Source organism: Nylanderia fulva, unplaced genomic scaffold, assembly GCF_048542155.1.
Source record: "Nylanderia fulva isolate GAGA-0341 unplaced genomic scaffold, ASM4854215v1 Scaffold8, whole genome shotgun sequence".
NCBI lineage: Eukaryota > Metazoa > Arthropoda > Insecta > Hymenoptera > Formicidae > Nylanderia > Nylanderia fulva.
This window is the reverse complement of record NW_028190916.1, coordinates 744,492-760,959: the sequence shown is the minus strand read 5'-3', so window position 1 is coordinate 760,959 and position 16,468 is coordinate 744,492. Positions and strand designations below refer to the sequence as shown.

The 16,468-nt window shown below is 43.8% G+C and overlaps 1 protein-coding gene across 1 annotated transcript in view; it reads left to right on the top strand.

Moving 5' to 3' along the window:
* LOC114929518 (uncharacterized) overlaps positions 1-16,468 on the top strand; it is a 51,068-nt gene that overhangs the window by 10,849 nt on the left and 23,751 nt on the right. The window lies entirely within an intron of this gene.

The window sequence follows — 16,468 nt, the reverse complement described above, 5'->3', positions numbered from 1 at the left end:
CAGCGCGATCCTTTTCTCTCGCAGCGCGTTCGTGAACATATTTCTGGTCCTTCGAGCCGGAGACGTCGCACCGGCAACCGCAAGTTCGCGAGCGTGACTTCTCGTGTGAGTGAAGGTGTGAACGTCTGGGTGTGCAGCCGTCATGGATGTGTCCACGCTGGTCGATTGTCAGCGTGAGATTCAAATCCGAATCTCACGCTCCGTAGAGTACCTGAAGAAGCTGGGCAGCGCCAACATCACCACCAGTGCTATCGCCACACGCACCAGAATCCTGGATCAGCTGTGGGCAAAGTTCGAGACGCAGCACGACCTTATCCGAGCGGCCCTGAAAGACAAATTCAGTGAGAGCGAGTATTTCCAATCAGATTTCCACGCAGATACAGAAAATCTGTATGTAAGTCAGCGAAGCATACTTGATGGCTACGCCGAACACTTTCGTGCACCGAACGTAGCTCCTTCTGCCGACGTCACGCCACGGTCGTCACTGCCGCGCATCAAGGTACCGCCATTCTCTGGTGCTTACGCTGATTGGCCGTCGTTTCGGGATCTCTTTCTCTCCGTCGTGAGTGGCAACGCGATCTCCAACATCGAGCGCTTCCATCACCTCCGCTCATGTCTGACGGGACCGGCTGAAAGGTTAATAAAGTCGTTACCCGTCACTAGCGACAATTATGAGCGTGCTTGGGCGATACTGGACAAGCACTACAACAATAAAAAAGAATTGATCCGCTCCAACTTTGCCACGTTCATCGCCGTGCCAAAGATGAAGGGAGATACCGCAGAGGAGTTGAGACGCATCCACAACGCCGTTACTGCCACCGTCAACGGTCAGGAGAGCATCGGGCGTCCAATAAACTCCCACGGGATGGACCTCTTCAACTTCCTGGTGACGGAGCTTTTTGATGCACGCACACGTCTGGAGTGGGAGTCGTCCATTTCAGACTCATCAGAGCCAGCACAGAACGAGGCACTTGTGGACTTCATCAGCCGCCGGATCCTGACGCTCAACGCCGCACGACCGAAGAGCGCCAGCAAACCGTCCGGAGATGCTCCACGGATCGCCAAGGCACACGTCACGAAACACCAAGGATCTGAACCGCCGCACTGTGCACTGTGTCGCGAGAACCACACCTTGATGGCCTGCCGAGACTTCAAGGCCAAGACAGTCAACGAGCGTAAGGCGTTCATAGAGACAAGCAAGCGCTGCTACAATTGCTTAGGCAACCACTTTCTATCTCGCTGCCAGTCGAAGAAGAACTGCCTCACATGCGACGCACGACACCACACGATGTTGCACGGAGCACCGACGTCTTCACTGTCAGCTGAGGCCACCACACGCGCCACCACACTGACCACGACTCTGCAACATCAGGATCACAAGGCCGTTCTTCTGGCAACAGCTCGAGTGAACATCGCCGATCGGTACGGGTCCCCACACGCCGTACGCGCTCTGATCGACCAATGCTCTGAGGTGTCGATCATTTCAGAGACCTTGGCACAACGCCTTCGTCTTCCTCGAGTTTCGACGGATCTTTCAATCTTCGGCATCGGAGGGACCCGCTCAGGATCCGCTCGAGGCAAGGTAACGCTGCACGTAACGTCAGACGTGACCAACGCTGAGCTCAGCGTGGTAGCCTTTGTGCTGCCTCGCATATCACTGCAGCAAGGATCAGTCTCACGAGGAGAACGCAGCTGGCCTCATCTCAAGGGACTCCAACTGGCCGATCCTCGTTTTTTGGACGACGACCCAGCTGAGTTACTCTTAGGAGCCGAGGTCTATTCCTTGATCCTCGAGGAGGGCCTCCGCAAAGGAGATTCAAGGATGCCGATCGCCCAGCAAACAAGCCTGGGGTGGATCCTCTCTGGCGGATACGACGCCGCATCAGTCAACGGACATCGCCGCACATTCCGATGCACCGCCGATCGTGACCTCGCCGACCTCGTTCGCCGCTTTTGGGAGCAGGAGAGCGAGCCAATATCTCAGGCTCCACTCACTCCTGACGAAACCAAGTGCGAGGAGCTTTACGTGCGCACCGTCACACGCACGCCCACCGGAAGATACATGGTGAGACTGCCTCTTGCATCACCGCCGACGACTCTTCAAGACACTCGCCGTCCTGCGGAGCACCTCCTGAAAGCCATGGAGTCCAAGGGCAGCCGAGACCCTCGATTTGGCGACCTCTATCGCAGCTTCATGCAGGAATACGAGGACCTGCAACATATGAAGAGGGTAAATGTCGCAACAACAGCTGAGAAGATCAGATGCTACTTACCGCATCACGGGGTCCTGAAGGAGGCGAGCACGACGACGAAGCTCCGAGTCGTGTTCAACGGCTCTCAACGGACACGAACTGGGAACTCGCTGAATTCGCATCTGCTGACTGGGGCGAATTTGCTGCCCGCTCTCACCGACGTGCTGCTGCGATGGCGTTGGCACCGATATGTCTTCGTCACAGACATCGAGAAGATGTATCGCCAAATTCTCGTACATCCTGAGGACTGCAGCCTTCAAACGATACTGTGGCGTCAACACCAAACAAACGAGATCCAGGAGTACGAGCTGCTGACGGTGACCTACGGCATGGCGTGTGCACCGTTCCTGGCCATCCGGACGCTGCGACAACTCTGTGCGGACGAAGGGGCGCAGTTTCCTCAAGGGGCCACAGCACTTCGGCGAGATTGCTATGTCGACGACGTAGTCACCGGAGCGGACGACCTCGGCGATGCCGTCAACCTCCAGACAGAGCTGCGCAATCTCTGCATGGCGGGCGGATTTCCGCTGAGGAAGTGGGCTTCAAACAATCCGGACGTCCTCAGCGGAGTCCCACAGGAGCACCGGCTGCAGCAAGGACCACATTCCTGGGACGACGAGAGCCATTCGACCTTGGGTCTGCGATGGCATCCTCAAGAAGACCGGTTTGCCTTCGCCATACATCCTCGTGTAGTCAGCGAGTTTACGAAGCGACGCGTCCTAGCAGAGACTGCACGGCTGTTTGACCCGATGGGCTGGCTCGCACCTGTCGTGATTCGGGCGAAGATCCTGATCCAGACCACCTGGCTTCAGCAACTCGACTGGGACACTCCACTACCTGCCAAGGACGTCAAACGTTGGCAACAGCTGCTGAACCAGCTACCTCTGCTCAGCAACATACGGGTGAATCGCTGGCTCAGCACCGACAGCGATTACTCCACGTTGCAGATCCACGGTTTTGCTGATGCTTCCGAACGAGGATACGCCGCAGTAGTCTACCTCCGCACCACTGAAAGGGGAAAACCGTCAATTAATCTACTCATGGCAAAATCCAAGGTCGCACCCGTCAAGCAGGTTTCGTTGCCGCGACTTGAGTTGTGCGCTGCTAGCCTACTCACCACGCTCACGCTGCATGTCCGCGACATTCTCGGCTTGGCAACTACTCCAGTATATCTGTGGTCCGATTCCCAGGTCACGCTTCATTGGATCCAGGGACACGCCACTCGCTGGAAAACGTTCGTCGCCAACCGGGTGGCTCACATCCAGACTCAGCTCCCGGACGCTCAGTGGAGACACGTGGCCGGGAAGGACAATCCTGCAGATTGCGCATCACGAGGAATTAATCCGGAAGAGTTAGTCAATCACACGCTATGGTGGACGGGACCTACCTGGTTGGCACTGAACGAGACAGCATGGCCCAGCTCAGAGGTCCACATCGCGGAGGATGACCTTCCTGAGCAGCGCACCACCAGCCTGATGACCAAGGGTTCCGTCGTCGTCGAACCGGACATCCTTCTTCGGTTCTCTGCGCTTCATCGGCTGCTACGCGTCACGGCTTGGTGTCGTCGATGGCTCAACGTGGCGAGCCGGGAGGTCACACCTGGTTGTCCACTACACCCCGACGAGCTGGACGCCGCCCTACTCCAGTGGCTTCGAGTAGTACAGGCGCTCCACTTCCCGGACGAGATAGCTGCTGCCACCGCAGGACGCTCCGGCTCACCACGCAGTTCACTGATCAAGCTGAATCCGTTCATCGACGACCAAGGTGTACTGCGCGTTGGAGGACGTCTCAAACACGCACTGCTGCCCTACGACGAGAAGCACCCGGTGATCATACCGCCGGCCTCCTGGATGACACGACTGCTGATCGAGTCCTGCCATCGTCGCTCTCTGCACGGCGGCGTCCAGATAACACTCGGTCTGCTTCGCCTTCGGTTCTGGGTACCACGCGGAAGGACCGTCGTCAAGCAGCAACTGCATCGGTGCGTCACTTGCACTCGCTGGCGCGCTGCCACGCCACAGCCTCCAATGGGCCACCTTCCTCGGGACCGAGTGACGCCAACTCGACCTTTCTTGAGCACTGGACTGGACTACGCGGGACCAATTTCCATCCGGACCAGCAAGGGACGCGGACACCGCTCACAGAAAGGATACATCGCGGTCTTCGTCTGCTTTTGGTCGAAGGCCATCCACCTCGAGGTCGTCTCGGATTACAGCTCCGAGGCCTTCATCGCCGCCTTACGCCGCTTCGTCTCTCGCAGAGGACTGTGTACTGACGTCTACAGCGACTGCGGCACAACATTCGTTGGCGCCGATCGCACCCTGCGGGAGCTCTTCAAGGCGTCGACCTCCGAGGGCCTTCACATCGCCCGCGCCGCCAACACTCAAGGGATCCGCTGGCATTTTAATCCGCCAGCGGCCCCTCACTTCGGTGGTCTTTGGGAGGCTGCCGTGAAATCCACTAAATTTCACCTCCGCCGAGTAATCGGCGACACCACGCTCACTTTTGAGGAGCTTAACACACTCCTCACACAAATCCAGGCGTGTCTTAATTCTCGTCCGTTGCAGGCTCTGTCAGACGATCCAGACGACACTTCAGCACTCACTCCAGGGCACTTCATCATCGGCGCGCCTCTATTAGCTATACCTGAGCCGTCACGGATCGGACAATCATCATCCACGCTGTCACGCTGGCATCACCTGCAGCTGATGCGGGACCATTTTTGGCAGCGGTGGTCGGCTGAGTACGTGCACGGGCTCAACCCCCGCACCAAATGGGTCAAGGCCGAGGCCGCACCTCACGTCGGGGACCTTTGCATCATCCGCTCGGAGCTCACCCCTCCGACTCGATGGCCTCTTGCAAGGATCACGAGACTGCATCCCGGGGACGACGGTGTCGTCCGCGTGGTCTCAGTACGCACCGCCACATCCGAATTCGTACGCCCGATCATTAAATTGGTCATGCTCCCGGGCGCGGATCGTATTCCGGACACGAATAACGCAGACACGCCGTCCGCCGGCACGTAACACATCACTGTATCATTGTCACACCTCACTCTCATCATGCACCACCGCACTTGCAATTGTTCCATAATCACCACACTGCACTACACGTTCGTCATTTCACATCAAACACACACTCGTTACTGTCTCAGCTGATCATCACATTCCACGCGATCACCACGTGTTTCCGCGGCTCAGCTGATCGATTCGAATTACACGCAATCATCACGTGAACCTCGCCGCGCCGGCGCGCCTGCCCCACCATCGATCACTATCGACTTGCGATTCCGCGACCGAAATCCCACCATATGTTGTCACTGCGCGACAAGGCGGGCGGGAATGTTTAAAACGCATAATAGAAAACTACTTGTGTAATAAAATATTATATTTTATTATTGGAATATTCTAGAATATTCGCTTCCGATCGCAAGTCAACAGGCATATCGTTTTTTTATATGTTTTTTTCTGGAAAACATATCGCGACATAAATTATCCTGTCGTACAAAAACACGCTCGAAATATAAACAATTAACGGTGTCGCAACCGTTCCGCCGAATAATTATATTTTATTGAGCATGCGCGGCTTCTCACGGGCGCCTCGTTTCGCCAATATTCATCGTGATCTCCAGCTCGCGCATGCTTTCTAACAGCCGTTGTTCTGTCAAATTTGACAGCGGCCAATTACGCGTAATACGCTCAGGTCACCTCGCGCAACTTTAAAAAGACGCAAATTTATTGGCGCGTCACACGAAGGTGGGCTCCGCTCCGGAAATTATAAATGAGGAGCTCTCACCCCGCTTGCCAGCTTTATCGCTTTTCCGTCGTGAAAACATATCGCAAACCGCTTATCTGATAAACCGCAAAATTCGTTGACGACCGCCGCTATTCCGCACGTTGATTTTTGATTCGAGTTTCTCTGTAAATTAATTAAGATTGTAAAAGTTTGTTAAAGTGTTCGTTTTCTAATTGTTTTATAATATTAAAGTCAATTTAGTACAAAGAGTGACTCATCCTTTCGTGCAGCGCGATCCTTTTCTCTCGCAGCGCGTTCGTGAACAATGAGCAATGTAGAAGCCTGCTCAATAGAATCGACTGTAAATTGAAATGGCACCGAATAGCAAAAGTTTCAGTCACGGGAGGATCGCGAATTCAGGTGAGAGTCCTTGTAAATGTATACGCGAGCGTCGAAGGGGATGATTGTAGCGAAGGGAAGCTCGACGCGCAGGACACCTCTGTCTCGTACTTTAGTGTCACGCGTTCCCCATCCATCGCGTCTCATCAGATATGGTAGCTGGACCGCGGCCTATCTTCGCTAGATAAGATGGCGAGTGTCCATCTCTGGGGGTCCTCTCTTTCCGGGAAGCCCGCGTAATAAAGGAGATCTCGCAGTAGCCAGTCTTATCTTCTTACCCGATCGTGTTTCGCTGTTCCTCTCATTTTGCGAGGCTTCGTTACGCGTAGATACTGTCCGTTTATACACGTACGTGCACAGCAAGCATGCGTGCATAGTCGTAAAGAATCTAGAGTATCCTACTCACACAGCCAGTTAGGATATATCTACTGTGACTCAAAGCTTTATGCGACTCACGATACAGCTTGATATATATTCGCATTATCGTCTTTTACTGTCGTCTTAAAGGCGTGTTATTGACAAATTATGTTTATAATATATCACGTTTATAGAATACATTCCTCTTTCTCTTTTTTTCTTTTTTTTTTTATAAACGTCCAATTTATCAGTTTAAAGAACGATAATTTTATCTAAAAATTATTTTAAAAAACATTTTTCTCTTTAATATATTTAATTAATATAAAACATTAATTATTATTATTCTCAGTGTGTTTGTTACTTATGATATTAATGTAAATACGTATATAATTTACTTTTGGTGTATCACTAAATTTTAAAGTGCCTCTATTTTTTTTTTGTTAATATTCTGTTATTTTGTTCAAGAATTAATATTCGCTATCTTTTTATGTGTGTAGATTTATGAAAAATGAAAATAGCTCTTTCGATTATTTTTAAAAAATTTATATTACATAATTATTGCACTGATTGTAAAGAGCAAAATATTTATATATAAAATGAAGTTTATAGATTTTATTTCACTGTAATGTAAGTCATGCATCTTTGACCTTTTAAATATATTAAAAATAAATTAAATATACAAAAAGTATAATCATAAACATGAATTAATTATCTTTCAAATAATATATCTAATCGTGATATATCGATAAACATTTTTTTTTATTAAAAAGAAAAAAACGTGATTTTAGAGAAATAAAAAATCATACTTTTAGAGAGAAAAAAATTGTCAAACAGATAAGTATATTTTCAGTTATATTCAGTTTTATCTGAAATGGATCTGAACTATCAAAAGATTTTTTATGAAAATATCACATGTTAGATTTTTGCTTTCATCTAGCAAGAAGATTTGAAATAATCAAAAATATCAAATTATCAAATCTAGAATTTTTTAACATATTTTATAACAAAAAATTGTTTGTAAAAATTTGCAGAATGCCACTTATTCGATATACACTGCGACGCAATTTCTAAAATACTTCATACACAACAAAAGATGAGGACTATTTCTTTTTTAAATGTTGGATAACATTTTGCATGTGGCGAGATGATTTGGAAATTCATAAATATAAAGTTGCGAATCGAAAGGCGATCGCAGTCTTTTTTTTTCTTTTAAAGAAACTATAACTGTGATGCGAAACCATTTCTTCGTTATATGCACTGGCCATCCCCTTTACGGGAAAATAATGGCCCGCAAATGTTCTGCGGAAAGTTCGCGAAGAGCGACAGGAATCGTTGAGAAGGAGGCAATAGTATTAGTTTTCCTTTATTTCTCGACCACCAATGTCTCCTTCCTCGCTCTCGTCCCTATATGTTCTTTCTTCGCCATGGATTTCTCTCATCCCGTTTCTAGCGTCATTATACGTGACGGAGTGCAGTATTCGTCTGGATTGTATCGCGCAAGCGGGAGAAAGGGAAAGAGAAACAGAAAGAGAGTATAAAAAGGGGGGACAAGATGAAAAAAGAGAGATTGGGGGATGAAAGGAACGAACGATTGTAGATTCGCCGGTGGTTTTGGATGCCCGAGAGACGCGGCACTGCGGCTTTATGCTTCTGGTACATAAATTTCCTCGTGAATGGCGCGCGTATGAGCGGGTGCCCACCGTTCTATACCCTAACTTTAACCCCGGTTTTCTGTATCGTCTCTCTTTCCCTCGTCTCTCCTGTTTCCGTATTTCTCGTTCTATCCTGGTGGTCGGATCCTCCTTTTGCGAGAGATCGCTCGTATGTTTACAAGAGTCACCGGGCACGGATGGGATGACACACGAAGAAATTTCCGAATTTATTGGTCTCGCGGCCGCCTTCTACCGGCTCTGTTGCGCCGTCCGATTAGTTCCGACGTCCTCGAGAAAAAGGCATGCTACGACAGCAGGCGGGGTACCTCGTGTCCTATAAATCTTCGCGTGGTCGACGCATCTATCGGGGGAGGAAACCGCGCGATTGGTTACGCACATTATAGAGTAATATCGCAGGAATTATTTGTTTAGCCGGGGTGATCCGCGATATCTGTCGGTCGATCTGTTTCCATCGCGCACGAATGAACCGCGACGCGCGATTTGGCGGAAAGCATCATCGACGAGGCACGGGTGGATGAAAAAGAGGGAAATATATAGAGAGTCAGTCAACTGCGAATGGGCTCTCGACGGCGCCACGGAGCAGCAGATGCGGACCTTTACGATCTTCGGGAAATCTTCTTACCTTTCCTTTCGTTCTCGAGAAACTGACGAGGCGGGGTTGCGCCGAGGCATGAAACAAACATTTGTTTAAACGATCCCGACAAGTCACGGCTATAAATACCTGTGGGTCGTTAATCTTGTCTTCGGTCGCGCCGGTTGTTCGTTAATGTATAATGTATTCTCACCCCCGTAGCTAAAACAATCAATTCGTTGGAACCTCCGGTACCGCCGACACGCCGTTCTTCGGGGTATAGAAAAAAAAAGATAAAAATATGCCGTCCAGTGTCGATAGAGATGAAGAACTGTCGGGATTTTCCTTGTTTCGATCTTGCAGTATGTTCGTAAGAATTTTGTAATAAAAACGGCATTCGATCCCTGACTGAAAAATGCCAATGTCGGTATAAGTCATTTCGGTCGTTTGCTGCAACTACGTCGTGAATACCGGAAGCTCAACGTCGCAAAAGTGATGCAACCGTGGCTTTAGAGAGTCCACTAGAGCTCCATTCGGCGCGCTACCCACACGAAAGCATTATAACTTCCTTTTGTAATGCCCACCCATAATATCGCTTAATGCACATCGCCGACATCGTGATTGCTGCAAAAGAGAGCCGTACATCGGCTCGATATTGCAACACTGTTTCTATGGAAAATCAAGTTACTAATCTTACACGATCTGTTCGATTTATTTCTTTATTTTGAATTACTGTATATTTTCTCATAATTTTACGAATCATCTCAAATACACAGAGAATATTTTCTCTTAGAATTTATCCTGAAAATCATGGTAATTGTGGGACAATATGGTATTGCAAGAATTTTATAAGAGTTTCTCTGATTAAAATATTTATCACAATAAAAAATATTAAAACGTACATAATAAATTTTTGTAATATTCAAATTACAATATTAAAAATTATTTCAATTTAATATATAAAATAATTTAAATATCAATCACTCATCGGGTGACTTTATATTATTACCTGACGAATTGACCATTAGCAAATTTAAGTTGCAAGAGATATCGACCATTATATAATGGTGAAATGCAAGATATCTCAAAAGTAATTCTTTGTGCGAGTTTTACATAAAAAATTTACGTACAGATAATAACTTGAAAAGTCATTATGAAATCTCTGCTGATGACATGGTGTTGTTGGCGGAGGAGGAGGAGGGGATGATACATATGTTGGGGAAAATGGAAAATTACATGGATACAAAAAGGCTAGAGGTAAATGTGGACAAGACAAAAATAATGAGGTTTAGAAAGGGGGGAGGAAGAATGAGGAAAATGGAGTGGAGATGGAAAGGGAAAAAATTAGAGGAAGTGAAAGAGTTCAAGTATCTAGGATATAAGTTACAAAGGAATGGAGGACAGGAGGCGCAGGTGAGGGACAGAGTGAGGAAAGCAGGAGCGGTGATGAGACAAGTATGGGGTATGGGAAAGAGAAGATTTGCAGGAGACTGGATGAAAAGAGTATGGTTAATGGAAAGGTTGGTGGGAACGGTGATGGAGTATGGGGCGGAAATATGGGGGTGGAAGGAGAGGAGAGAAGTAGAGGCAATGCAGGAAAGATGGATTAGGTGGACGCTAGGAGTAGATTGGTGTACGCCGGGGTATATGGTAAGAGAAGAGATAGGAAAGGATAAATTCAGGATAAGAGCAGGAAGAAGAGCGATAGGGTATGAGAAAAAATTAGAGGAAGGAATGGGAGGAAGTTTAGCGAGGAAATGCTATGAGGAGATGAAGGAGAGGGTAAAGGAAGGAAAGGAGAAAACGGTGTGGGAGGAGGAGAGGGCAAAATTTTTTGAAGGAAGGGGGATAGAAGAGAGGGAGATGGAGGAAAAAAGAGAAAGGGGGGAGGAAGTATATGAGGGATGGGAGCAGAAGGACAGAGAAAGGCAAAAGGAGGAAAGATGGGAGAAGATAAGAGAGTCGAGATACAATAGATGGTATGGAGAATGGAAGGAGGAGGGTTTACCGGAATACTTGAGAAAGGGATGGGGGGAAAGCAGATGGAGAAGGATAGTGAGGTATAGAATGAACAATGAAATGAGGGGGGCGAGATACTGGGAAGAGGAGGGGAAAAGAAGATGCAGACTATGTGGGATGGAAGATGAAACTTGGGAACATGTAATAGGAGAATGTGGGGGAGAGGGGAATAAGGGAAACTGGTGGGAAAAAATGAGGGAAATACTGCAAGAAGGAGGAGAGGGAGAAGGATGGATGAGGGAATTAGAGAAAAAGAGGATGGAGGGGAGGGTGGAAGGGGAAGAGGAGGAAGGAGGTATGAGGAGAATGTGTGAAAGTATGAATGAGGTGTTGGGGAATGTATGGGGAACTGGAAGCCGAGGCGAAGCGAGAAATAGGTTAGGGACAGCTCTTTCTCTCTCTTAATTAGTAAATAGGTAGATTAAGTTAGAGATAAGATAATTGTAAGATAGATATAAGAGTAGAATGTAAGAGTAGTCTATAAGTTAAGATTGTAAGAAATTTGTAAGGTTTGGGTACGCTCCTCAAAAGCGCCTTTAATCCCTGAGGGGGCAAATAAAGTATTGAATTGAAATTGAAGTCATTATGAAATCACCGTTGACTGCATACTTAATGGTTTTTCATCAGTGCTGATTCATGTCCGAGAAGAGATATCAATAAAATGACAGGTGTCAAAATTTTCCAAGACTGAGAGAGAGGCAGCGAGAAACGGAAAGAGAAATTGAATCGTCTGTATCAGCAATACGTCAAGGTTTATTTCGACATGAACAGTATACTACAAACATTTAAAAATTGATTACAGACATCTCGTGTACTGCGATACATCGGCGTAGCCTCGCTATTTTGTGTGAGTAACGAATTAGTACCCACTCCGACACGAGACTTTATAGACTACCATTGCGCGTGTTTCCTATCACCGACTCTCGTGGACGCTCATGGCGAAAGCGAGAACGTGTTTCTCGACCATGTATAAATAATAGGGCCGCGTCGGCAGTCGCTATAATTCAATTCACACCTGATAACCGCGACCATAGAATTTCCATATTACAGACTATAATAAAATTAAAAATATTTTCGGGGCGGGCCGCGCGCCACAGGAGTCTCCTTTCTCGTGTCCGGCAGACGAGGATCGCGATCCTCCACTGCGTTCGCCGACACTACGAATTTGTTCCCCGAATTTGTTTCTCGTTGTCGCCGGTGGTCCGCCGACAGCTATGACATACGAGGGAACGCAAAACGATACCAGGAGATCGAAATATTTGTATGTCAGATAAATGCAGTGATACTAAACGCTAGACAACTAATTACGAATGCAACTCTTGGAGTTCCGCTAATGCCATCAATTTGTCAGGTATGGACAAGTACCAAGCGACCCGAATTATAAAACCGCGAATGAATAATGATTTATTTATATGACATTCGGCAAAAAGATTTGAAATTTATTACAAAGAGAGAATTTTCTCTTAGAATTTACCCTGAAAATTATGACCATGATTTTTTCCTGGATGAATTTCTACTCAGAGAAAATCGTGGGACAATATAGTATTGGAAAAATTTTATAAAAGTTGTTAATATCTATAACTAAATTAATTTAAAATTAAATGGTAATTACTATAAATCTGAATTATATAATTTCTAATGGTAAAAAAGTGCTAGGTTAATAGATTCTTTTTTTATTTTTACCGGAAGTTTCTTGGGATCATTCATGATATATTTATAAAGTTTTTGATAAAGTCTTTATCGAGTAACGCATTGTCACATTGTCGCATATGTCTTCTTTCCGTGTAGATGACCCATTTCAGATCACTTCGAATCTTCTGCCAAATGAAGAAATAAGTATATATGAATAACGTCGCGCATGTATCAGTTCGAGATGATCATATAACAGTCTATATGGCTCGCATGGCTCTATAGCAGAAGTATCTTTTGCTCTCTTATATGCAGTAAAATATTCTCACAGGTCACTGGCCTCCTTTTTCTCTTTATTCCCTTTTTTCGTATCGCGTTTATTATTTCGCATATAATTTCTATCGGCAAATTTCATGAAATCTTTTTTTTATATCATGGAATTAATTATTATTATATTGATCATTGCTTTTTGAATTAGCGTAGGATCAGTCAATAATAAATATCTAATAATACTTATTTATGAAGAATTTCTGTGGATAATTTTGTTAAATAAAAGAGACACAGTGAGCGTGTGTTAAACGAAATAATGATTTTTCGAACAAAGAGTAATATTTTGCGGGTTGTTCTCCACGCTTGTCTATTCAGGAGAATAGGAGTTACGAGCAATTCATGGGAAATATGGTTAACCTAGTGATGTAGAATTTAATGAGGTTTCGCTTATTTCTCTAATACGAGAGTACCTCTGTTTATTCACCATTGTTTGCTTCGTCTTTTGAACTGTTGTGCCGTCCTAGTTTGCATTACATTGATTTTGGTTTGCCAAATTACCGCGTATTGTACCTATTGAAAACATACTTATGAGAGTTATATATACAGAATGCTTTACGAATTTGCTGCATAAATCACAACAGTGAGCATATAAAATAATAAAACAATGAATTAATAAAAAATTATTCGAACAGATTAATCTACTTATTCATAATTTTTAATTATACATAATGCTATTGTATTTTAATAGTAATTAATGTTATTGTAATTGGTATTTTATAATTGACTTTATATTACTATAGTTAATTATTTATTTTTAGCCTCTTATATATTTTTTTATGTTCAATAATTATTTTTAATAATTTACGAAAAAAATAAATTGTTTATATTTTTTTAAACAATTTTAATCGTACTGTCGACATCGTATTTGAATTCGTGACTACTCGTTCTCGCCAAAGTTCTCACGCCAATCTTCACAGAGATTACGCCGTCGATTCCGAATGACCAGGCGGGAATCTTTGGAATGTTATGATCCACTCGATATAAAGGCATGAAAACTCACCCCTCTCGTATAAATATTTCCAATAAATATCAATATTAACTGTTGGTTAACGCCTACGTCGCGTGTAAAGGTATTTTTCGATAGCTTTTTATTGCGTTATGTTTGGTTAATACTCACTTTTACACATGTTTATGACGTATGCAAATATTCTACGGTATAGATATTTATGTTATATCAGTATGTGGAGATATGGATATGTTTTTGATAAATATATATTTTTTTATTTATTTTAATTGATGAATCTCTAATTAATTTTTTATTACATTAAAATTTTTTGTTAAAGACAAACAAGACACATACATATGTATGTCGGCGCACATGTCTTGCACTATACTATATAGCCAATACACGTTGTTGGCACGAAACGAAATATGATTTAACATTTGTCCCCTTTGTTGTGTTTTCGACCAGCCAAATTTGTCGGTGTGCGAAGTCTTGTTTTGGTCTCCCACCGTGCACTTTTTAGAGATACTATTCAGATATTACATTTAGATTTATGTACATATATGAAGAAATATTTCATTCTAATTTGAAATGTTTAAATCAAAATATTAAATAAAATGAGTTTTGTTTTTGAAATTTAATATTGAACTTTTTTGTCCATTTTTAAAAATAAATTTTATATTTATTTAATCTTTAAAAAATTAAAAATATAAAAATAAATAAAGATGTATTTAATTAAAAAATATTTTTTTGCTATTATTCCTTTTAAAAAATTTTAGCTGTTAGAAAAAAATAAATTCTTTAAAATTGAAGCAATTTCAAATTTTTTTACTTTTTTAAATTTGTATTTAAAATTTGTATTAAAATATTACTCAATGCTATATACTATATTTACGGATGTGAATGAGAATGTGAATGAAAATTTTGAGCGGTACAACGAGCGGGGGAAAGTTTATGACATTACGACGGATGCTGCGCGAACTCGTGCGGACCGTCAGAAAGATTCACAATGCAGGCGCGGCCGATAATCCTGATTTAGACGGGCCCATATATTAGACTAAAGATCGTGAAATTGAATGGTGGAATCAGAGATCCAGCTGTCAACCGCGAAGAGAACGGAGTATATCATGCGAAAAATAAACTGCCCCTCACGCACGAAGGGGGTTAGTAAATTTCACAGGTGAGCAAAAGCTACCTGCAATCCTCTCTCTCTTTTTCTTTTTCTTCCTTTATCGTGGCCCACGTTCCAGAGCTGCCGATTTCGGTCTTTCCGTCGAGGAGTGCCGCGAATGTTCTCTCCCCCGAAGGCTCGTAAATCCTTGCATTTACCTCGCTCGTTCTTTCCTTACTTGGAACATAAATATGCATAGCATTGTTCCCTGTGAATTTCTGATTTTACATCATAATATGCAGCACTGCATGTAATTACTAAATTATTAATTACTGTCAATCTTTCGTGGTTTAAAGATTTTTTTTAAATTTACATTGCAAAACAGAAATATTTACTGTACTAAACCGCATTTGTTCAAAATTATTAATGTATTATACAATTAATTTTTTTGTAGTACATTTAGCGAACGTATCTTCTATACATTGTGTAATTTTGTGCGTAAGCAGCATTTTATAAATTATATGTTGATTGTGAAACTGCGAAATTACATCTTGAAATGTGAAACATACGAAGGACAGGATCGCCTATCAAAAGGATAGGAAAAGGTCTCACGCCTAGTCAATGTCGGATTATTACGTTCGGATACGAAAGCCATACTCCGTTATTAATGCGACCGATACTCATTCCATACTCATCTGTAGATACGATCTCTCCGCCCAACCAATCGGATAGCTAACGTCTAAACCCGTAATTATCATTAGCCCACCCATAGCGGGTGCGATGCTACAAGTCGACTAATGAAAGTTTCAATTTACCTTCTATCCTATTCTATGCAACTTGTTAACTTAAAATATGAACGTATATACGTAAAATATGTTACAATATATTCTTAACTCAACTTTATGAGGATATACATGTATATTTAATCTTAAATAGATAAATATATATGTATATCTGCAATTTTTCAATTCAAACGTGTGTATCCTTTAATTTAGTTGTTGCAAAAAGTTTTCACTCATATTTATAGAAATGCATGCCGTAATGATACGTTATGTCTGCGAGATAGAATTAACAGATTGCATGTTCGATACATCGATAAGATTGTTGATATTATTATATAATCGCGTCATCGTGCCCGTGGCTAAAGCGTGCCTTTAAACTTTTTTTCTGGGTGTTCATCGACGTCACCGACGTATCGTTGACTTGAGTCTAAGACCTATCTAAGACTTGAGTCAATCAATCATTTGTTAGCGATCGTCTCGTGCGGCCTATTAAGCTCGCGCTATTAATTAATTTAGTTTAATTAACGAGAAATAGAAGATGACTTGCGTATCGTGTATATATATATATATATATATATATATATATATATATATATGTATAAGTTTCGTGAAACGTAGATATATACAGCGGTGGTTAACGGATTGCGGAGATGAAGTCGTTCATAGA